Source organism: Cupressus sempervirens, chromosome 1, assembly GCF_028749045.1.
Source record: "Cupressus sempervirens isolate cs-2001-9-10 chromosome 1, ASM2874904v1, whole genome shotgun sequence".
Lineage (NCBI taxonomy): Eukaryota > Viridiplantae > Streptophyta > Pinopsida > Cupressales > Cupressaceae > Cupressus > Cupressus sempervirens.
The window spans coordinates 159,030,938-159,056,010 of NC_143118.1; positions in this window are offsets into that span (position 1 = coordinate 159,030,938).

Here is a 25,073-nt window from a genome sequence, read left to right on the forward strand (position 1 = left end):
TCACACTTCATCAAACTAAGCAAGAGAAGGCATGAGGGATTGATTTACAAAGCTTTATCATACATCAGTTCCTAAAACAAGTAAGTACTAAAAAGAAGAGATCAGCATGAACAGAGATACAAAGTTAAACTTTCAAGATTTTACAAGTGTTGCTAAGTTTCCCTCAGAAGCAGAGTAAAATCCCAGTACATGCTGAGTTAACTGTCAAAGACAATAGAAATCGAATGATTAGTTGGAGCCAAGTTGGTAGTGGCAGCCGAGTAAAGAGGAAAATTTAGTTGAAGCCAAGTGAGTAATACTCCTAAGGATGTCAAGTGATGAAAAGCTAATGGAAGCCAAGCAATGTAGAAATCCTTCAAAAGCCAAGTGGATAGTTGTAAATGCACTGAGCATTAAATGCAGTGAAAATAGGGTATATTATCATGTTTTCAATCATTTTTCTTCATTCTGAATGAAGAGAAAAGATGAAAAAGAGTGCAGAGTGACTTCACAGTAGAGAATCTAGTATTTAAGTAGAATTCAACAGCATTTTTTCATCAATTTTGAGGTATTTATGTTTGTCTTGAGCTATGCAATTTCATATTTTCTTCGTGTTCAAATCCTAGATTACACAAATGGCTTCTAGCTCTAGAAAAAATTAGGAGAAGGAACCATTTGAGGTCCAACTTGTGTCCAATGAAGTGAAACAACCAAATTTCTACCCAATACTAGAGGTAGCACATAAGAATGACCTAGTTGGAGCCTTGTCTATCATACCCCCTAAGGTAGTTATGGTTCAAGATGCTAGGAGATGTTACAATTGCAAGAATGGAGCCATAAGAGACATGGAAATGAGGGAAGCCTATGATAGATTGTGTGAAAATGGAGTGTTGAAGGAAGAATATGAGATTATTGAGAAGAAGGGTTTGACATGTGCCCTAGAATTCCCTACAGTGTTCAAGACTAAATGGATCAGACTAGTGCTTAGTAAAATACGTGATGGAAGCTTATGGTTAGAGGATTACCCAGTGAAAATCACAAAAGGAATTGTGAATAGAGTAACCGGGTACCCAACCCTAGATCGACCAAAGACCCTTAGGAGTGATTCTAAGGAGACAATTGAGAAAAATATTGGTCCTAAGTGGAACAAGAGAGGGATGACAATTGATACCATCCAAGACCCTCTTGTTGACTTTGTTGTTAGAGTTATTGCACACAAATTCTACCAATCTAGTAGATTTAACAGTGTGCCTTGCATCACAGTGGATGTAGGCTACAAATTGGTGAAAAAGGATCATACTTATGATCTTGTAGAACTACGACTGCAACAGATTAATGAAAACTTAGCAGCAATTAGGAGAACCAAGGGAGCCCAATGCAAGTTTGGTGCTATTTTAATTTGTATATTGTTTTATGTATAGAATGAGTTTCCTTCCTTTGGTAAAGTAGTGTGGAAAGCTAATAGGTCAATAATAGCTCAAGTCAATGAATACATAGAGTAGATGGGAGTTAATTTTGAGACCCTTATGACTAGCTATTTTGAAGACTTCAAGAAGACTATGAAGCAAAGGCTAAGAATACCAGTTTCCTTAGTAGAGAAACATATAAATGATGTATGCTTTCTTGTATATATTAACTACACATACATACAAGCTGCCATACCAAGAGTCAGATGTTTAAGAACTGTTGGCTATGAAATAAATATAGATGAGGCATTAGAAGCAATGACAAGATTATTAGGTAAGGAAGTGGACAAAAGTGCACCACATTTTGGAGCCTATGACATGATCAAATCAAAGATGGACATGGAGTTGACGACTACCTCCACACTAAAAAAGAAAGATAAACTTGTTAAGAAGTTAAAGGCCAAATTTGGTGAAGGCATGGTAGAAGAAGAAAAAGGTGAAGAAGCTGAGGATGATGAAGAGGAACAAGGTCAGGAAACACTTGCATTGACCCAAGGAATGGGGGAGGATGTAGATGAGGAGGAAGGTGTTGAGAAAGAAGCACCCAAGGCTGAGCCAAAGAAAAGAAAAGCACAAAAATAGCCAGTTGCATAGCCAAAGGGGAAGAAGAATGCAATAGAGCCAAGCCCAGCCAAGCCAACTACAAGGGCAGATGCTAGGGAAACAACCCAAGTGGCAAAAGAATAGGAGAAGCAAAAATAAATAGAGCAAGGAGGGCCTGCAAAGAAAAAGAAAATAAGAAAGTATGTTGCACCTCCTAAATTAGATGAAGAAAGTACAGAGTCAGACAAAGATCAATTCAAATTGGTAAGACGTTCTACCAAGTCTAAATAGGAAAGTGTTTGCAATAACATTAGAGATAATGCAAATCTAACTGGTTTAAAAACCATTGATTTTAATAAGTTGTCAAAGGAAGAACAAAACATAGTGGAAGAGTCCATCTACACTATGATGGCCAAGTTCAAAACCACCCCACTTGAACTAGACAACTCAATGCCTAAGGAGCTAAGCTCATTAGTTGAAAATAAATGGCATTACTATCTCAAAATGGAGAATGAAATAAGAGAGTCTACATTGGCTATTGTAATTCCAAATCTTACCAAAGGTCAAATAACTCAGGCTAACAAGAAACATGGGAACAAATTTGCACCCAAGTATAGAGCCTTTAGAATTTTGCAAAACCAAATTGAACATGTTGTACAAAAGTCCACACAAATGTGGAAACTAATTTATGGATTGACTACAATAAAGGAAGGGCAGGAAGACCCCTTTGAGGGGAGAAATGATGAAGAAGAAGAGGAAAATGAGAAAGAGGATGGGGTAGAGAAAGAAAAAGAAGAGGAAATAGTGAAGAAGACACAAGGTGAAGAGGCAACATTTGAGGAGCAGCAGTCAGAACAGATGTCCAAGACACCCAAATGCCACCACCAAGTCCTCCACATATAGCACATGTAGAAACTATAATAAGTAAAGATGTTCCTAACACCTCAACTCAAAACATCAATTCATTGATTATAAAGGATTTCAAAAAGATCTTTCACCAAAATACATTGCAATCACAACTATGCACAAATCACATTTTGGTGAGTGTGGAAGAATTACAAAAGGTTGTAGCAAAAATTACAAGGGAGAAGGTGAACACACAAGAACCACCTTGACAACCTCCCACAACTATAGCAGATCAACTAGAAGAGCAAGAAGCATAGGATAAAACTGTTAAGGTTGATCATACAGTCACAACAACAGCAACTATCGAGGAGTTAGCAAAGGAACAAACAAGACAAGATGTTCCTACTGCACAAATCCAAGGTGCACCTCCTCAAATCATCATTATTGATCAGGGTAGTGGAGAAGAATAGAAGAGGAGAAAATGCCTAAGGAGTAGGATGCAATATAGACATTGGTGGACTTTCCTACCTCAAGGACTCCTCATAAAAAGTTGAGCAACTGATGTAGTACCACTATAGATTTCAACACTAGGCTTGAGCTCCATCGAGGTTGCAAGGGTGCTTCACTATGGAGACACTACACTTGATGAGGAAATAGTTATACGTAGTTATGAATCTAGGACAATGAACCTAGCTCAAATAAATTAAGTAAAAGAGGCACTGGAGAGAAGGAAGAAGTAGGAGATACTCAGAAATGAGTATAGACAAAAGCAAGCACTTGTGGAAATCAAAGAAATATTCCTTGATGCATTTAGCTTGCAAGTACCTGATGAAACCCAGCCCATCATGGAGCAATTGTCCAACATAGTGGACCATGTATAGAATGAAGACCTTGAAACTAATGTTAAGTTATTAGAATGGTTTGAAAAGAAGTTTCAAATGAAAGTTAATGAGAAAATATCTGGTGAGATAGCACTTTCACAAGTTGAATTGGCTAAGAATGTTGAGAAAGTCAAAACAATACTTGAGAATATCTTCTCATTGTACTCAAAATTGTGTGACTTATCATTCTTCACACAAGAAACTAGCCAAAGGATTCTAAGCTTGGAATGAAATCTCAAGATTTCTAGCACATAGCTACCAAAAGATCTAGCTCAAAGTGAGAAGCATTTTGTAACTACGCTTCACACCCAGAAAGAGTTAGCTATATTGATAGCAAAAGAGGCCAATGTCAAGGCCAAATCGATACAAATTCAATTTGCAATTACCCCACATCTAGAAGTACTCCACAAGGAAATGGCCTATGCAAAAAATGTTCTAAAGAAAGACCCCAATCTTTTTACCCTAGAAGGCTTAGTACATCTTGTAGCAGAGATAGCCATTTAGCACAAATCACTAGAAATTGTCTTAGATAATTGAGATGATTCTCTGAAGATAATTATGGAGGTAAATAAAACTTTTTTGGCAAAATATTCTATTCATTTGTAGGACCCTTTGACATAAGTGTCAAAAAGGGGAAGTTATTCATTGCATAGGGGAGATAGTAAATAAAAGAGTGAGATAATACATTCTTTTATGGAAGTAATAAAGAATATCCAAAGGGGGGGATATTCAAATTCACATTTCAAGGAAGTAATAAGGAGATACAGCCAAAAGGATGCAAGAAGATGTGAAAAGGAGAGCAAAAACAAAGGCAAAGTACAAATAGAGTAGAAATATGGTACAAGCAATTACAAAGTATAGACAAGGCAAAGAGTACCAGATACATTAGCATGAGACAAATTTGGCACAAGAGTTTTTGATTACAGATATGGCACATCAACTCAGGGGGAGTTACAAGATTTTGAAGTATACAAAATTTTTTGAACAAGTTTTTGAAGTTTTGTACATATGCCAAACAGAATGTGTAGTATACTCATAGAGATCATATTCATAATGCCTAGTTAAGTGTTTTTTCCACTCATGTCAAAGGGGGAGATTGTTAGTCTCAGATTGGTTTTGACAATTAAGTGTCAACACACTTAACCAATTCTTAAGATGATGCCAAGTATAATATAGAAGCCGAGCTACAGTGTGTGTCGAGCCAAAGAATTCAATAGGTATCAAATGAACTTTCAGGTGTCGAGTGATCTTCAAGTGCCGAGCAAAGTTCAAGTGTCGAGTGATAAGTGATGTCGAGTCACTATAGGTGCTGAGTAGAGTATAGATATTGAGCAAAGAAAAATTGCTATAGGAGTCAAGTGAGACAAAATTGCTAGATGTGTTGAGCATTAGCAATTAGTAAGTGTCGAGTAACACAGAATCAGCATAGGATTTTGTATCTTCACAAACTTAGATGTAAACAATTTTTGAAGCTGACATACGCTAAATCTTGAAGGATCTTGAAGAGAAGATCAAATATTTTACATTACCTATGTAATCAGCATGCAGCCAATAAAAAAAATGAAGGCATGCAACTAATAGGAAAAGTGCAAGAATTGAGTGGGAAATGAAGAGTAAATATTGATCATAGATTCATACCTAACCCTAAGTATTTGAAGTCTTTAAAAGGAGGATAAAACCCCATTATGTGTGTGCATGAGAGAAGTGTATGGGTGAATTAAAGTGAAGTGCAGAAGGGTGTAAAGACTTAGAGAAGAAGCAGCACAACATTATAGAATCTAGTTGATCAAGAACAGAGTATCAGAGTTTCAAAGAGAGACATATTGGATCAAGCAAGGATCAGAGCAGACAGAGCAAAACAAGGATCTGGAATCAGCAATTAAGGATTACAAGTCATTAGGTCAAGACATTCTACCATACTTTCTAACCATTGTATTGTAAGAATGAAAATCCTATGTTGATAGGTTCACTTAGCAACTATATTGGTTTAGTAGCCATATTGTAGATTCTTAATAGGATTGTAAATCCTTTAATAGGGTAACATTCCAAGTGAATGTTTGTAAATCCTTTAACCAGGTCTTTTTTAACAGGGTGTAAAGTCTTTAATGGGACATTCCTTTCACAAGGTAGACCATTGGAAGTGGTCAAACTTTGTAACCTTGAACAGTTACATATTGTTGCAGTGATACTTTGTGGGTGTCATCCCCACCCTAGTTTACCTTCTCATTTTGGAGGGTTTTTGGGTTACCAAATTCTGTGTTATGTATTTTCATGCATGACTTTACTTATATGTTTATTAGATGAATTAGATGCATGTGAATATTTTTAGTTATAAGTTTTTTAAGAGGTTAAAGTTAGTTACTTCTGATTCACCCCCACCCCCCTGCCCTCCCTTAGAAGTAAATCTTCTCACTTGTGAATTCCAACACTTCAGACACTATCACTAAAGATCCGGTAATAAATTTTGAAATTCTAGTTAACAATTTCCAAAATATTTTAAATAACTATGACCATTCCAATAGAACAACCCAAACACATATGTTGGAAGTCATCCCTAGAATAGCCACTGAGGATGACAACAGGCAACTAAATAAACCTATCTTATTGGAAGAAGTCAGATTGGCAATCTTTGAATCACATCTTGACAAGTCCCTAGGTCCAAATGGCTTCCAAACTTTCTTCTATCAAAAATGTTGGGATATTTTGGGAGAAGACCTTTGGAAAGCTATTGAAGCATCCAGAAATGGTGGTTTGATTTTGTCAGAAATCAATCACACTTTTCTTATTTTGATTCCCAAAAAGAGGATCTAGATAGCCCTAGGGATTTTAGGCCTATTATCTTATGTAACACTATTTATAAAATATTTACAAAAATCTTAGCAAACAGACTTAAACATCTTTTGCCTAAAATCATTTTGGGAGAACAATTTGGTTTTGTTCTAGGTAGGTCAATTTTAGATGGTATACTAATCATCCAAGAAATGATTCACTTTATGATCAAAAACAAAAGGGCAAGCATGTACATAAAATTAGATATTCAAAAAGCATACAATATGGTGGATTGGAGATTCCTCTATAAAACCCTTGAAGCATTTTGATTTTCTAGCCAATGGATTAAACTCATCTTCCAATGTATATCAACCACAAAGATTTCAGTTCTGGTCAATGGTACAACAAAAGATTTTTTCAATACTTCAAGAGGAATTAGACAAGGTGACCCCCTTTCTCCATTTTTATTTATCATTATGGTAGAAGTGTTTGGTAGAGCTTTCACCAAAGCTCATAAAAAAGGGAATATCTCGAGTATAATAGTCATGAATAACACCCCCAACATCACCCATCAACAATTTGCAAATGATACAATTCTGCCCAATGAAAGCTCTATCAAAGAAGCTTGTAATATCAAGTCTATCATACAATTATATTTCGCAACCTTGGGCAAAAAATTTAACACAGAAAAAGTGGAAATCTTCTTCGTCAAGACCAATCTAGAGGTAGAAAAGAATATTATACATCTAATGGGCTATACGATGGGTGTTTTTCCTTGTAAGTATCTAGGTATAGACCTAGAAAAAGCAAGCAATTCTTGCAAGGTCTAGCAAAATGTCTTGGACAAAGTGGATTCCAGACTAGGCAATTAGAATGATAGATGCCTCTCAAAATTAGGTAAAGTTGTCAAGATCAAATCCATTTTGTCTGCCATTCCTTCCTACCCTCTATCTTGTCTCTCGCTTCCCAAGTACATCAATAAGAAGATTGAATCAAAATTTTGAAACTTCTTTTGGAATAATAGGGAGGAAGCTAAAATTCTACTTCTTGCAAGTTGGGATAACATTTGTAAACCCAAGATATTGGGTGGATTAGGGGTTAAGAAACTAAGCTAGCAATATGAAGAATTTGGAGCCAAATTAATTTGGTGCCTCTTTGAAAATAGTAACAGCAAATGGGCTAAAATCTTATGCAGTAATTATCTTGATCCTAAGGACCCCTAATCTATTTTTAGGATGAAGGCTCTACCTAAAGGATCAGCAATTTGGAATTTCATGGTCAGATGTAGAGATCTCATCAGTAAATTCCTCACTTGGGATATCATAAAATGAGATAAAGCATTATTTTGGGATGACTCATTGGATGGCCTCCCTCCCATAGACTGCCCAAAAATCTCAGTGGACCTCAAAGAGACAATGATCTCTTGAAGGGGTAGTAAGGTCATCGATTATAAGACTAAGGACCCTACTGATGGTATCTCTAGTTGGATATGGAAAAGTGTGGACGACTTAGACCTAGAACCCTCTTCAAAAGAGTGGTGTCAAAAGATCATAAAAATAAGGAAGATTAAGCAATTAGAGCTAGAAGATAGACTAGTGTGGGCCTCATCTAAAGATGGTAGGTATAATGTCAAAAGTGGTTATAAGGCTCTCACAAACCCTCATTATAGAAGGGAAGAGACCTTGCCTACTACTTTTTTATAGGATCCATCATGTCTACCTAAGGCAGGACTCTTCCTATGGTTGGCATACCATAATAAGGTCTTCACAGCAGAGAGATTCTACAAAATGAGATTTGAAGGACCCTCCAGACATGTCTTATGTAAACTAAGTAGTGAAGATGCTAATCACATCCTATTTATTTATCCTTACACCCTTTTGTGCTAGGAGTGGCTCAAATAATGTTGGGATGACACCTCCCCTTCCCTTTTTCTTTTATAGACCTTCTCAGAAGTTGGCCATCCAACTCCTATAGAGGAATATATAGCAGCATATGGAATATTATCCTTTCCATCCTTGTATGGGAAGTATGGAAAGAAAGTAATAGGAGATTTTTCATGGAGCAAGAAATGTAGTCAAAGGAGATCATCAAGAAGATTGAAGAAAGCATTGTCCAAACAATGAACTCCTGTCCCAGAAAGTCCCAGAAAGAAGAAGGATCCTTCTCTAATTAGGATGGTTTCATCAAGAACAAGTGGAATAATCTTATCAACCCTCTTCTCACCGATAAAAAGAAAAACCAAGAAGCAAGGGTATCTTATAGATGGCAACCTCCTCCTTATGGTTGGTCAAAATTAAATTTTGATGGGACCTCACGAGGCAACCCAGGTAAGGTAGGCATTGGCTACATAATTAACAAGTTAGGCTTTTGGAGAGCTAAAAGGGCCAAATCTATCAATCTAACCACTAACAACTTAGCAGAGCTCGAAGCTCTGCAAGAGGGGTTGTTGATATGCTTAAAACTAGGTCTCTCCAAAATTATCATCAAAGGAGATTCCCAGATCATATTACATGCTATAAGAAAAAGATCCATGCCTAACTGGACTCTAAACTTGAAATTATCAGAGGTCCTCACCATTCTAGATAAGTTTAAAGAAACTCAAATTTATCATATCTATCAGGAATGAAATAAGAAAGCAGACCTACTAGCTAATGAAGGGGCTAATGGTGAAACCTATCTAATTATTAGAGATAGCTAGTTTTCATAATTGTTGTGTTTAGTGTCTAGTAGAGGTAGTCATTTTACTTCCTTTTCATTTTTAGGTTAGTATCTCTCACAGCCTTCCTAAATTTGATTATTATTATTTTATCCTTTTTCTTCTCCTTTCTATTTCAAGCTTTCTTATTTTCTTAGTAGTCTTCCAACTTTAATCTAGCTTGTTGCAATCATTTCTTTGTATATTTATCCCACCAGTTCTATCCATCATTTCACCATCAAGTTCCCCTAGTGCCTCTACTTATGTTGATGTCATCATTTGATGGCATCATGGCAGAAAGGGCTTCTAGGTCCTTCTTCCTACTCTTGCCTTTTAGTCTCTGGATGTCATTTTCTTTCTCTATCTTTGGGCTCTTTCATACTTTGGTGATGGATTCCAACACCGGTTTGTTTCACACCTCAAAAATTTGAACCATGGTGTTCTAGGGTAAAGTAAAACTAGAGAGATGGAGCAGAATCCTTAAGTCAGTCAATGAAATTACAAGGGTAGTTGTCAACAGAGCCATAGGTGAGGGATTTTTTGATTATGAGTATGTCTAGAGGAAAAATAGTTATATTATAGGCACCTTTATCATTTGTATGGCAAGAGCTAGGGTGGAGTTGTAGGCCATCATCAGACTCTACTGCAACATTTTTGACCCTAGATGGAGGAAGGGTTTAGAGAAAGCCATTAGAAGCATTGATGATAAGCTTTGTATCCCTCTCCTAGAGAAGTACATGGCACTCCCTCTAGGTTCCCCTAACTTGGAGGTAGCTTTTCGTTGTCCCTCCCTAGTAATTTGTGAAAATTTAGCCTTTTATCGGGAATGGCCCAAGATGGAGGCCAGTATATAATTCCTCCTCTAGTGGAGGAGGATAGTTGAGGATGAGAAAAACACATGGCTTGTCAGCTATCTCAATTTTTTCAATGCATACATTCAACCTGGGGTGGTCTTTGACAACCTAGAAACTCTAAACTTTTGCATGCCAAACATGGAAAAAACAAGTAGGGTGACGACCAACTTTGAATTTTTTCCTAATTTCCAAGTGGAGAATCCAAATGACATATCAGAAGTCATTATGATCTATTGGAAGTAGGCAGCTCTCAAGTGCTCTATTTGGTTTTTCTCTTTTTGCTCTTGGTTAGTTTGATTTGGTGATCTTAGTTTTAGGTCTTTTCTATCTCATTGCATCACTGTGTTTGTCCTCTAATGAACTCTATTTTAATCATCTATAATAATCATTTAACTAAGTTTTTTGGTCTCTTTTTGGTTTTAATTTCTTGTTTAGCCCTCCCTTAGATCATCCTACTCATTCGGTCAGTGTTTTTTGATTGGGTTCCCATACCCATATCAGAGTACGAGCTTGTTTCTTTTCTTTCTTCTTTTGCTCTATATATATGTAAACTCTACTTTTTAATAGACAATGGTAACTATTACTGCTATTATCCATATACCTCTCAGTTTCTACTACTTTTGGAGATTTTAGGGGCATATCGCTCTCCAATGTTATTCTTGAAGCTTTTCCCTTATCTAGAGGGTTTCTTGTTTTTAGGAGAAATTTAATTATAATTGGTAAGTGTAGTAGCTACTTCCTGAATTTTGGATTGTATGGAAATATGAATTGGCTTTCAAATATTAACATAAAATTAAGACTTCGCGGAGCATCTCTTAATCTATATACCATCCTATTTGCTTTTAGTAATTTCTATCTGCTTTCTCACCCTTGTCGATCTTATCATAAATTACTTCGAGTTAGTATGTTGTTTTTTTATGTAAAGAAATTAGAAGAATAAAAAAAAATTAGTTTGCACTAAGAAATGATATCTATGCTTTGGAATTTCAGTCATTTGGAGTTTTTAGACTAGTTCTTCTATCTTTATTTGAGTATCCCAAGAAGGTAATTTCAACTACCAGGAGCAATTCAATTTCATCTCAAACTCCCTCTTATTCATTCTTGCCCTTCTATAGAGCTTCTCTAGTGTAAGTGAAACTAATTTCTAGATATTGTATTGTTGTATTCTTCCAAGGCAAACAGAATTGTAGGTTTAGAGTAAAGGGACTGGTAAGGTTTCTTTAAAATTTTGAATATCTCACCTTAGAGTTTTCTTGTCCTTAATTAAGGTCGAACTAGCTATTGACCGAATGACTCTACTACTTTCATTATTTTTCCATTTCTCATTATCTCTGATATTCACATTATCTAAACCAAGTTACAAGCTAAACTTGGTAGGGGAAGATTAGTTTCTTAGAGACTGTAGAATAAGAGCTAAAGTACAATAAAATCTGTGGTGGCTCAATTAATATTAATTAGAGTTAATCACTAAATTCAAGAAATAATAATTAGGCAAGATATTTTCTATTATGAATCATAGCATGACTAGATGAGAGATTGACTCTTGGATGAACTAATCAATTTGAATATACCACTTCTTAGTGCATTATGAGAATTATTTAGGATCCTCTTAGCATACTATGATGGGTTTAAGCAAGTTTTGTATTAAATAATAGCTTTACAATACTGAATTAGTCAAATAAGATTTGATTTTTCCATATTGGATGACATAACCAAGAATTTTGATAATATGTTGAATGAACCTATCAATGGGATATGGTAAGTTATTTTTATATATGACCAAGAAGTTAATTTATATGTTATTACTAACATTTTGATTGTCAGTTAGTAAGGCATTGGTATTTTCAGATCTCAAAAATGGATGAAAGTATAAAATATTGGATGGTGTTTCCCTCAACAAGATGATTAGTTTGGCATAAGAGGCAATAGATAAAGTGAATTCGTAAAACCAAGATTTGCTATTTTGTAACAATCATAAAATTGTAAAATTCTACTTGGGTATGCCCCTTTTATGTTGTAATAATAAAGGACCATAGTCCTAAGCTAGACTAGAGGTTTTCTTCTTTGTTCTTTCCTACTAGTGTTCGTTTGAACAGAGGTACTTTGATGTATGTTCTTTATTTTCAATTAATATAATCAAGGCTCTGGCCATTTATTGATAATAATAAAAAAGAGTTATGGATATAAATATTAATAGTTTAGATAATCAAATATTATCTTGTATTTCACATTTTTATAAATATATTATCTTGCATTTCATATTATCATAAATTTCTTTTTATCAAAAATTTTGATGTATGTGAAGATTTGTAAAATGTAATAACAATTTAATATTTTTTTATTAGAAATGCTTTAGAATAACTAAGAAGGGGGGGGTGAAGGGGTGAATCAATTATTCAAGGTCCAAATGTCCTAATTAAATAATTTCACTAAGTATAGTAAGCCCATCTAAACTAACCATGCATCCAAGCTAAACATTCTTCTTAGCAAGTTACTGATAAATCAACATGCAGGAATAAATAATAAAACATCAACACATAACACAATGATTTATGTGGAAATCCAATTTGGGAAAAACCACCAATAACATGTTACTCCTTTCTCACTCTTCTAAAGTGATGCCCTGTGAAAGGCCTGCCCTGTTAAAGGCTACAAAACACACTATTAAATGTGACATATTTAAAGGATTTCAACCACCCTATTAGAATTGGGTCTGGTTAAAGGACTTTAGAACATTCACTTGGAATGCCACCCTGTTAAAGGATTTACAAAATGGCTATTAAACCAACTTAAGTCCATAGGATCTTTTCCTAATTAATACAATTGCTAGAGAGTAACAATAAGGACTTTTGATCTGATACAACTCAAAACATAACTTGCAAATTTCATATCTCAATTCATCTCACAAATTTTTTTGGCCGTCAGTCTCGATAGCTATGATAGCTCATCCTCCTTTCAAGCTTTTTCTCTTTGAGCCTTTGGGCTCATTATGCCAATGCAATCACCTCTATGGTCACCTATTGAAGTAGAGTCTCTATGCTTTGTTCCTCCCTCTTGATGCCTTCTCCTTAACACGACACACTCTCTCCAACCAACCACTCTTGCTTCTTGACATGTAACTCCTTAAATAGAAATCTAGAATACTTTTCCCACTCTAATATTCCTACTCTTATTTTGGTTTGAATAGATTAGGTAAGATTCAGTGAATCTACCCTTAATCTTGTTTCTTATAGAAACATCTTATAGAATCCACCTATATTCACCTAAAAATGGTTAGCCTAAAATTTTGGGCCACCAGCTCATCATTCTTATCCTCCATCTAGTTCATAAAATTCAAGCTAACAAACTTGTCAACTTAGATTTGGGAAATCTTTGACTTTTGAATTAATATAGTAGCTTGGCACTATTGACTTTCTAATGCTCAGCACATACTATGTTACTTGGCACCTACTGTGGATTCACTTGGCATCAACTAAGTTTTACTCATGCTAGACACCTATTACATTTTTGTCTAGCTCAACACCTAAACTTTCTTGGCTCCTTCTATTTCACTCGGCATACACTAGATTTTGCATTTGCTTGGCACTTACTGATAATTTTCTCAGCATGAACTAGCTTGCTCAGCACCCATTAATGGATTTAGTCAAGCTTTACAAATAGCTTTGTTACAACTTATTCTTCTAGAGTTTCTAAGTGTAGCCAACCTCTGTATCTGTAAATGTGTTATCAATACATCATTTTACCATTGTCTTGACTAATCCTTATACTTCATTATAAAACCATAACTCAACCTTTCCTTTAGGTGCTTTTTTTATATCTTATTGATTAAATCCTCTTCATCAATCAACTAAGTGATAGTACTTGGATTTTATAACAATTGGCATTCTAGCAAATAGTAGGTTTGATATCAGTGACAAAATAATTATTGAAAATATTCTTTATCAACAATCTTCTTTCTTCAATAATGATCTTTTCAATCAAATTTTCAACAATCTCCCTCTTTGGCATTGATGGCAAATCAAATTGATCAACCAAGTTATCAAAATGCTAACCAAGTTAAAACATTAAGTCAAATGCCAAAAAGAAAACTTTGTATCCAAAATTGTTCATTCTGTCAACAACTTTGAATTTCTTATGACTCCCTTTGAATTATGTAAGTAACTCCCTCTCTCAAAGTATTAGGGATGTCTCTTTTGCTGATGCACTATCTCCTCCTTTTTGTTCTACTCCCTTTCTGATCATGGCATCCTAATTGGTTTTTGTCTATGTTGTTTTTCTCCCTTTGCACATTTGATCCTGTAGATTTGATCAATTCCTACTATTTCTCCCTCTTTTCTTTAACTTTCCACTTTGATCAATTTTTCTATTTCTTCCTCTTTGACAACAATGCCAAAGATATATTATGTCAACATCTTATCATGCAAGTGTAGCATTTGTAGGAACTCCAATTTCTCCCTCTATCACCTTGCTTGTGACTTTTTTGGAATTTTAGTACTTTAATTACTTCAGGCAAAACCTAAAGTAAGTATCCTCTGCATCAATTTATATCATTTCAGCAATCAACTCATTTAGATGCAGGGCAATCGTATTGTTACTCAAGCAGCCTTGGATAGGGGTATCACCCCTAACTTACCTCTAAGATATTCAAATGCATCTTTAGGTAATAGTTTTGGGAAGATGTCAGCAATTTGTTCCTTTAAGTTGACATATTCCATCTTCACTTGTTTGTCTTCCACTAGTTCTCTTATATAGTGATACTTAATTGTAATGTGTGTTTTTTAACATGCATCATAGGATTATTTGATATGTTAATGGCACTTGTATTATCACAATAGAGTATCACAGGTTCAGTTATATCTTCCTTCATACCTTTCAATAGGTTCATGATCCATACAATATTGGTGTAGTTGATAGCAGCAACAACATACTCAGCTCAAGTTGTGAATTGTGAGATACAACTTTGCTTTTTACTAATCCAAGTGACCAATCTTCTACCTAAGAAGAGCACTCCTCCACTGGTGTTTTTTCTATCATCTCTATTACCTCCCCAATCTGCATCAATATAGGAATTCAACACAAACTTTTCACTCTCGTAGTATAATCCAAAGTCATATGTTCCTTTTAGGTACCTCATTATTCTTTTTACTGTCATAAGATGATTTTCTCTTGGGTTTACAAAAAATCTTGCCTCTATTCCAATAGATAATACAATGTCTGATCTACTATGCACAACATACTGCAACTTTCTAATCATTGATCTGTACATTGTCTAATTTACTTCAGCTGATTCATCATTCTTGGATAACTTATGTCTGTTATAATTGGTGTACTAACTAGTCTTGAATCCTCTAAGCCAAATATTTTGAATATCTCCTTGATATATTTTGAATGGGTCACAAATATGCCATGTTTTAGTTGATGTACTTGCAATTCAAAAAAGAATTTTATTTCCTCAAACATTGACATCTCAAACTCATGTTTCATCTAATCAGCAAAATATTTGCATAGGGCACCTTTTCCTCCAAATATTATATCATCAACAAAGATTTCAAATATCAAAATGTCTTTACCTTTTTCAATCTTGATATACAAGTTGTTGTCATATGTTCTCTCAAATCCTATCCTCACAAGATATCTGTGAAGCCTCTCATACCATTCTCTAGGCACTTGTTTCAAACAATAGAGTGATTTATATAGTTTGCAAACCATATCCTTGTTTTTGTCATCAACAAATCCCTCTAGTTGTTCTATGTAGACTTCCTCTTCTAGTATACCATTTAGAAAAGTATACTTTACATCCATTTGGAAGACTTTAAAACCTTTGTAAGTAGCATATGCAAGTAGAGTTCTTACTCCTTCCATCCTTGCAATAGAGGCAAATGTTTTTCCATAGTCCAATCCTTCTTCTTGTGCATAACATTTGTAGACTAGTTTGGCCTTATTTCTTGTGATCTCACCATTCTCATATAGCTTATTTCTATATACCCACTTGGTACCAATCACATTCTTATCAGCTGATTTTGGAACTAAGGTCCAAGTTTTGTTCTTCTCTATCTGATCAATCTCCTCTTCCATAGCTTTGTACCAATTATCATCCTATAGTGCATTTTTCACTGTTTTGGGTTCAATCTTGCTCGACAAACATGATTCATTTCTTAGTCTATTCCTTGTCATAGGTCTAGCTTCCTTGTCACTAATGATTTTTTTAGAAAAGTGATATCTTCTCACATACTTAGATAGCCTTGGTTTTGTCCTTGTTTCCATGTTTGGTCTTACAGCTTCAAAGTCACTGTGCACATCTCTTTCAAGTAGCTTAGCATCTATTTCATGTGTACTAATTTCAAAATTAGAATAGGCATTATCTTCATTCTACAACTCAACTTCTAAATGTAACTTGGCATTCACTGGTTGTGACTTGACTGATACAGAAACTTGTTGTTGATTCCCAACTTGATTGGCAACTTATTCTTTAGCAGGCATTCCTTCATAGAAGTATACAAAGGATCAATAGTCTTTTGGTTTCTAGAATTCATCAATTTGAACTTTTGTATGCTCATTAAAGTTTACATTTTCACTCTCCACAATTTTGTTAGTGTTAGTATTTAAACACTTATATGCTTTACTTCTAGTGGAGTATCCAAGGAATATGCTTTCATCACTCTTTGCATCAAACTTGCCATTTTTAGAATCTTTAAGAATATAGCATTTACATCCAAACACTTTGAAATATTTTACGTTGGGTGAGTGACCATACCATAATTTAAAAGGTGTTTCATTTGTACTTTTCTTAATTTGTACTCGATTTAGGGTGTAGATAACTATACTTACAGCTTCTCTCCAATACTTTAGATTAACATTCTTCTCCATCATTAATGTTTTGGCATAATCTATCACTCATCTATTCCTTCTCTATGCAATTCCATTCTGTGGGGGAGTTCTAGGTGTTGATGTTTGTCTCTTGATTCCTTTATCATTGCAAAATGTCTCAAATTCTTTTGATGTGAACTCTCCTCCTCTATCTGATCTTAGGCACTTTAAACTCTTTCATGTTTCTTTCTCAACCCTAGCCAAATACCACTTAAACATTTGAAATGCATCAGAGTTTTACTTTAAGAACATGACAGTCATCATCCTAGAATAATCATCAACAAACAACATTATGTGTGTGTGTGTGTGTGTGTGTGTGTGTGTGTGTGTGTGTGTGTGTGTGTGTGTCTCCTTTATAACTTTGCACTTCTATTGGGTCATATAAATTAGCATGGACTAACTCTAGTACTTCTTTGGAGGTATAGGTTTTTCTTTTGAAACTTGACTTGGTCATCTTTCCTAGCTGATACTGTTTGCACATTATATTTTCAGCCTTCTTCAGTTTAGGCAATCCTCTGACTTTCTTCATTTTGCTGATGCTAATTAGATTATCAAAGTTGACATGACAGAGCCTTTTATGTCATATTCACACATCATCAAATCTTACAATGAGATAGGAAGCATCCTCCATATCTAGGTAAAATAGATTACTCTTAGTTTGGTATCCTTTTCCTATCAAATTTTCATCAGTGTCATAGAGTTTTGTAGTTTTGTTTCCAAATTCTACTTTGCATCCTACATTACTTAATTGTGACACACTCAGTAGATTATAGTTCAATCCTTCAACATAATATGTATTATCACATGAAATTTTCTTTGTAAGCTTAATGGAACCTTTTCCTTTAATTAGACATGGAGCATCATTTCCAAATCTAACACTATTTCTATCATACTAAGTAAAAGTTACAAACTTACTTTTGTCTCCTGTCATGTGATGTTAGCACCCACTATCTATGATCCATCTATCATTTTTGTTCACACAAGTTACCAGTCATGTTGCCTCATCTTCATCTGACTCATCCTTCATAGCTACATAGACTACCTCATCATCATTTCTATCAGAATCCTCTTCTTCAACAATGTAGCACTTTTTATCTTTGTCTTTGTAATCTCTGCTATCATCTTCTCATTTGTTCTTATACTTGTTTCCTTCTCTATATTTTTTATTATGTGTTCATCTTGTAGCAATATGTCTTATTTCATTGCAATTAAAAAAAATGATAGGCATCTTACCTTTGAATTTATCTTTGCCTCTATGAAATCTTTTGGCTAGTAATGCTTCCAATTGTTTCACATCTTCTTCATCTGTGCTATTGTCACTGGATGCATATTTTATCTTTTTTTTCTTCTTCTTTGGTCTCACCTCTTTAGTTTTTTTCAATAATAACTTGGCCTTGAAAGCAGATTCAAGATTCTCAGGTTTGTAGTTATCAAAGTTGGATAACTCAAATGCAGTAAGTCTTCGCACTATACCTTCAAGAGTTAGCTTGTTTCCTCGTATGCATCTTAACTCTTGGATGGCTAATACTCTAATAGAATAGATGGGGAGCAAGGTTCTTAAGAATTTTCTATTGATAGTTTCATCATCTAAATGACCACCCAAACTTCTTACTTCACTTACGACTTCCTTTATTCTAGAGGCATATTTATCAATGTTCACACCTTCCTCCATTCTCATGTTATCAAACTTTCCTCTGAGGCTTTCTCTTTTTTCTCTTTGAAAATTTTGATCTCCTCCATAAATATCTGACAAGGCTTTCCACATCTTGAATGCAGAGTTATATCCCTTGATCTCATCAAATTCAACATAGTTGAGAGTAGAGGCAATCTCCAACATTGCCTGATTGTGCTCTTTCTTTTTCTTCATATCTTCTACAGTAGGGATACTAGCTAGATCTACATGTTCCACTTTAATTGAGGTTTGTGCATGATCACCTATTAATCCTAGGTATAGCCTCATTAAACTTTTTCATGTAGTGAAGTTATCTCTGTTGAGCTTGGGAACTTCTCTCTTGAACATCTTGATCTTTCTACTTCTAGTACCTTTAAACCAAATCATCAGATGGCTCTAATACCAATTGTTAGAAGTGCTTTAGAATAACTGAGAGGGGGGGAGGGTGAATTAGTTATTCAAGGTCCAAATATCCTAATAAAATTTTTTCACTGAGTGTTGTAAGCCCATCTAAACTAACCATGCATCCAAGCTAAACATTCTTCTTAGCAAGTTACTGATAAATCAACATGCAGGAATAAAACATGAAAGATCAACACATAACACAATGATTTATGTGAAAACCTAATTTGGGAAGAACCACTAGTAACATGCTACTCCTCTCTCACTCTTTTGAAGTGATGCCCTGTGAAAGGTCTGCCCTGTTAAAGGCTACAAAATGCACTATTAAATGTGACCTAGTTAAAGGATTTCAACCACCTTGTTAGAAGTGGGCCTAGTTAAAGGACTTTAGAACATTCACTTGGAATGTCACCCTCTTAAAGGATTTACAAAATGGTTGTTAAACCAACCTAAGTCCATAGGATTTTTCCCTAATTAATTTAATTGCTAGAGAGTAACAATAAGGGCTTTTGATCTAATACAACTCACAACATAATTTTTAGATTTTAGATCTTAATTCAGTTCATAAATTTTCCTGGCCTTTAGTGTCTGCAACTCTAATAGCTTGTCCTTCTTTCAAGCTTTGTCTCTTTGAGCCTCCATGCTCGTTGTGCCAATGCAATTACTTATGTGGTCACCTATTGATGCAAAGTCTCAGTGCTCTATTCCTCCCTCTTAATGCCTTCTCCTTAACACCACACACTCTCTCCAACCAACCTCTCTTGCTTCTTGACCTGTAACTCCTTAAATAAAAGTTTGGAATACTTTTCATGTTCTAATCTGCTCGCTCTTATTTTTGGTTCGAATGGATTAAGTAAGATTCAATGAATCTATCCTTAATCTTGTTTCTTCTAGAAACATCTTGTAGAATCCACCTGTATTTGCCTAAAAATGGTCAACCTAAAATTCTGAGCCACCAAATCATTATTCTTATCCTCCATCTAGTTCACAAAATTCAAGGTAATAAACTTGTCGGCTCAAATCTAGCAAATCTTTGACTTTTCAAATAATACAACAGCTCAACACTATTGACTTTTTGATGCTCAGCACATACTGTGTTACTCAACACCTACTGTGGATTCACTCAGTATCAACTAAGTTTTATTGATGCTTGGCACCTATTACACTTTTGTCTAGCTCGGCACCTGAACTTGCTTAGCTCCTTTTGTTTCACTCGGCACACACTAGATTTTGCATTTTCTCAGCACTTACTGATAATCTACTCAGCATGAACTAGCTTGCTTGGCACCCACTAATGAATTTAGTCAAGCTTTGCAGATAGCTTTGTTACAGCTTATTCTTCTAGGATTTCTAAGTGTAGCCAACCTCTGTATCTTCAAGTGTGTTATCAATACATCATTTTACCATTGTCTTGATTGATCCTTATACTTCATTACAAAACCATAACTCAACCTTTCCTTTAAGTGCTTTTGTTACATCTTATTGATTAAATCCTCTTCATCAATCAACTAAGTGATAGTATTTGGACCTTATAAGCAATATTCATTCCAACAAATAGCAGGTTTGAAATCAGTGACAAAACAATGATTGAAAACATTGTTTATCAACAATCTCCCTCTTTGCAACAATCTTCTTTCTTCAATAATGATCTTTTCAATCAGATCTTCAACATTTTTATTTTTCTAAAATATCAAAAAAATTGAACATAAAATATTAAATTCAATTAATAATGATAGCTAATTTTTGAACGCACAAAAGCATTCAACTACTTGTTTGAAAAAGTCGTCTAAAATACAATAAATGTTTGAGAAGTCTTCTAAAATGCATTGAGTTACAATATATATTATGGCGGTTTATTGTATGATATAGTATCTAGTTAAAAGTGACCTTTGGATTCATATGAATACTATTAATATTAAAATATGTTCATATAGCATTTACCTTTTGTAGATTTTCACATATTATATTCTTAAATAGTTTTATTCTTTATCCAGTGTTATACTTTATTGAAAATTTAAATTTAGTTAGATATTTTTTGATAACTTCTAACAAAAAATGAGATTAAAGTATATTGTTAGAATTAGCGATGTATGAAAAGATATAATGAGATAATCAATTATTATACATGATAATATTTCAAAGTATGTTAGATGTAACATGAGGTATAATTCATTTGACACTAAAATTCAAAATGGTTTGTTGATAGAAATTATGATACATATCATCAAAGAAAATACAATTTGAGTACTTTTATATATAAATTATAATTTTTTTATTGTATTCTACCATGATTTTCTATTATTTGTGAAGACACCAAAGTAAAACAAGGGAAATAGCACAAAGGTTCATGGAAAATGGAATTTTAACCTATTTTACTCCTTTCTTGTTAGATTGAGTTACAAGAAGAATTACACCCAACTCTTTCTTTGAATTTGTTCATTTAATGTGTGGAATGTGATTTTTTCATGTGTTTTAGCAACGTGGTAATAGATTAACTAGATAGCATAAGGATCTAATATGAAGCTAGATTAGATAGAAGTTTTAGTATTATAAAGATAAGACAAAAGTATATGCTCAAATGGAATGATGGGGCTAAATGTATAGAATTATCAAGAGGGAAGTCAAGGGCCTGGATCCAGATTGGTTGATGGTTGCATGTGTGTAACATGCACGTGTTTGTACCCCAAGGGGCACTAGTTTTAGCCCACTTGCCCCAAAATGGGTCGTTGGGCAAGTAGCAAAGACATCCACTTGGTTATAAGAAAAAATGTTAAATTCAAAGTTTTAGCAATTGTAACATCAGAGAGAGGGGGGGGAAGCAAGAGAGTGAGGGGTGGGGGGGGGGGGGGGGGATAGAAGAACCAATGGATAAACACATGTATGGATGTAGACTAGACCTCATTTTTTGTTGATTTGAAAGTCTGAAGATGATCCACCTAGGCCCAAAAGAGGAATCAAGTGCCAAGTGAATGCAATAGTGTATTTATTGTTATGCAATGGATGTATGGATGTAAATTTAATGAGAAAGGTCAAATTGGAAATAATGTTATATTTCAACATACATAGGTTGACATAAATCAAATAAATCAATTTCACTACTAGAAACAAAAGCCAAAGACTATAACTAACCTACATATTCAATTTGGCATTGAACTCAAGGGAATAGGCCAATTGGGCTTGCATATGGGTAAAAGCACAAACTTGTGTCACCCTTTTGTAAAGGAAAAGGCTAACAAAAATATAATTGTTCACCTTCAATGACATAAAACTAGTATTATTATTTAGAATTTGAAAATAAACAAATGAAATATGTAGAAATGGATGAAGTTTAGGATTATAAATTTTAATAATTAATTGGAATAAGAATTGATATATTTTCTTAATTTTTATAGATAATTTTTTAATTGTTGAAAAACCCTTATAATTAGCGATGTAGTTCCCACCACAAAACTATATGGAAATAAATTTTTTTCCCTTTGATCTCAGACAATGTTATAGATAACAGATCTAGCTAGAACAATCATAAAATAAAAATTGGCTTTAGACCTATATTTTCTCTTTTATAATGATTCAAATTTTAACTCAGCTAAAATCGATAGTTTTCATCTCCCACTAGAGTTTCCAAAACAAATCTATTCTAACAAAAAAAATTACATTCTTGAAGAGAACTCTCTCCTCTAGAATGTCACATAATTTTATTTTTATTTTTTTAAGATTTAATATTTTTTAATTTCTCAAAATCGTCATCTTTTCAAGTGTTAAAATATGTGCTTGTAGAATTTTTTAATTATAATATACTATATCTAATTGAAATTGTAGTGACTCTCCCATTTGATTTATGTAAGTCATCCTAAGGGATGCTTGCTTGATAATATTTCTTTGTGATGTAATTGTGCTATGAATATTTACATTATTCTTGCAGTAATCTTTTACTATTGTGCAAATGAGCAATTTAAATAGATTATATAATTAGATGCTTTAATTATGTGATTTCATATAACTGTTGCTTTGACTATTATATATTGCACATCTACACTTGGTTGTGTTTATTTATTGTGCAGGGCTTATATCCCTAGTAGTGGCATATGCAATTATTGATAAGACCTTCATGTTGAGCCAATATCATCCATGTATGGACAATGTATCTTTTATTGATATTTTAATCCTTTGGTAATTGGTAAATCCATATTCATAATGCATTATGTGATTAGACTCGTGAATGTGTATGTGCATTTAGAAATCCATAGTGATCATGGAAGTTATCTAATTATTGTGATTTTTTTGATTGAAGGGAATTTTGGGCTTTGTTTTATTTTATTTTATTCCTGGCATCTTTGTTGTAGTTGAATTCCAATTACTTGGAATAGCTTGCTTTTGTTTTTGGTTATTAAGGGTTTAACTAGGTGATCTGGTTAATTATCATAATCCTTTTATTCACTTGAAAAGTGAATATATATCCAAAAAGATATTTTATTCCTCACTTCTCACTTTTTGAAATAGATATTTGAGAGAAAATTCCAAATCTTCTTCAAGAGGAAATATTATTCTATTCGTTGTGTGAGCTATGGGTGTGGGATCATTGCAAGGTTAGTCTTGTTGGATACATCTCGGGGAGACCTTGTATTTCCATGATTTTTGGCAGTTTCTACACGATTTTTATTTTACTATTCAAGTTTCCATATTTTCCCTTTTGGCTATCAAGTAGGGCTCTTCTGTTTTAGTATTTCAGCTCTGTTTCACTTTTTTTTGGTAGTTGTTTGTTAGGAGGTTGAGAACTAGTGTTCCCTTCCATTTTTGATTGCTAGTTTAACCCAGTTGGGTGGGTATGAGCATTTTCTTATTTTTTGGGATGGGGGTTTGGGGTTTTCCATTGTTATGCTAGTCATTTTTGTATACGAGGTTCAAACCCATTTTTTATTATATTTTTTAGGCTCGTTTACCTAAGGGTAGAATGGGTTTTATTTTTGTTAATTTTGCCAACGTTGGGTTTTTTGAAGTTTTTGCCTCAATTTGCATGCCACCTAGTTTTCTTGGGATTTATTCGCATGGTGTTGGTCATGGATTTAGATTATCCATAGGATTTCAATCCAACCACTGTCGCATCTTTATGTTTGCATTGGGATTAATGTTGAATCTGCACTCTCGACTATGTGTTCAGTTGAGTGATTTTGTACCTAGTGTTATTGTTTCTAATCGAACCCTTGTTGTTATTTCATGGATGCTAGGACTCATGTAGAATCCATACTTCCAAATTTAGGCCAGTTGAGTAAGTTCATGATGTTTGGTTTTGTTGCATCTTTGAGATTCATGTAGAATCCATACTCCTGGATTTAGGCCAATGGAGTGAGTCATGATGTTTGGTTTTATTGTTCTTTGGGATTCATATAGAATCTGTACTCTCAGATATAGACTGGTTGAGTGAGATTTTTGTACTTATTTGATTGTTACATTTCTCATATCCAACCCTTGCATTGGTATTATGTGATTATTTCATGAATTTGGTTATGCCCACACACGAGCACATGCACATGTATTTGACAAGATCTTGTGAGACACAAAATCATGGATATAGGCTAGTTGAGGGATTGTTCATTTGGGGTACAAGCACATGCACATGTATTTGGCAGGATCTTGTGAGACTTGAACTCCTAGATATAAGCTGGTTTAGGGATTGATCATTTGGGGTTGGGTTGGGAACTTACATGGCCTTTGGGCACTCATTGTGAGATGATCATGGATATGTAGGGTAGACATGTTGAGTGGCTTCTCTTGTATACCCTAGTTGTATTCTGACAAGGTAGCGTGAAGAAGTTCTAACAAGTGATAACTAAATTAATAGATGGGTACTAAAACTTAATGAAAGATAAGATTATGGAACATGTAGCCTCCTAAGGAAGTTGATTGAAGGTGTGTATGTTTGGCCTCCTGAGGGATTTGATTGAAGGCATAGTATTTGGCCTCCTCAGGGAGTTGATCAAAGGTACAGTATCTGGCCTCCTGCAGGAGTTGATCAAAGATGCATTTTGAGTCTGACATCCTAAAGGAGTTGATTGAAGGCTCAAAGTACTTGCACTGCCCAATGGCAAGTAAAGACACACT